The following is a 1,144-nucleotide window of genomic DNA, read 5'->3' as shown; positions in this document are numbered from 1 at the left end:
TAAAGTATTGATACTTTGACATTGTGTTCTAGACCAGTGTAAAGTATTCATACTTTGACATTGTGTTCTAGACCAGTGTAAAGTATTCATACTTTGACATTGTGTTCTAGACCAGTGTAAAGTATTCATTCTTTGACATTGTGTTATAGACCAGTGTAAAGTATTGTTACCTTGACATTTTGTTAGACTAGTGTAGAATATTGATACTTTGACATTGTGTTCTAGACCAGTGTAAAGTATTCATTCTTTGACATTGTGTTATAGACCAGTGTAAAGTATTGTTACCTTGACATTTTGTTAGACTAGTGTAGAATATTGATACTTTGACATTGTGTTCTAGACTAGTGTAAAGTATTCATACTTTGACATTGTGTTCTAGACTCACAATGTCATAGTGAATACTTTACACTGGTCTAGAACACAATGTCAAAGTATGAATACTTTACACTGGTCTAGAACACAATGTCAAAGATGAATACTTTACACTGGTCTAGAACACAATGTCAAAGAATGAATACTTTACACTTTATAGACCAGTGTAAAGTATTGCCACTATGACATTGTGTTATAGACTAGTGTAAAGTATTGTTACTGAGTAAATCACACTACTGGGAATAAGTTAGTTACCTTGAGGTTATAATTATGAAGATAATTTAATAAACTTTAATGTATTAGAGAACAGTGGTACAGTTTTAAATCCAATAATAGTTAGAAGTTTATATTCAAGTCTGTTGTATAGTGACCAAAATTATCCCCCCTCCCTTTTTAAAACAAAATATCACGTAGTTTTCTTTGATCATAAGTAACATGTTAGAAGTGTATTTAAGCGCTACTGCGCATGCACAAACTGAAGACTGTGAAAGACAGAAACGTTGGATAATACTTGCCTGATTTCTCTATGGAAAGGTTAATCCTCAAATTCCTAACTTGTGTTTACATCCTTCACTATTTGTGGGTTCATAAGTATTGAGAAACTCCATGTTTTTTTTTTCCAGTTAAAGGGATTTGTGATGAAAAGAAATGACTCAACTTTAATAGAATTGCACTGTTCTTTGAATCTTGGGTGGTTAACAGATACTAGTGTCACTGTTCTTTGAATCTTGGGTGGTTAACAGATACTAGTGTCACTGTTCTTTGAATCTTG

This window comes from Limulus polyphemus, unplaced genomic scaffold (assembly GCF_000517525.1).
Source record: "Limulus polyphemus unplaced genomic scaffold, Limulus_polyphemus-2.1.2 Scaffold10258, whole genome shotgun sequence".
Classification (NCBI taxonomy): domain Eukaryota; kingdom Metazoa; phylum Arthropoda; class Merostomata; order Xiphosura; family Limulidae; genus Limulus; species Limulus polyphemus.
This window is presented reverse-complemented; position numbering follows the sequence as displayed.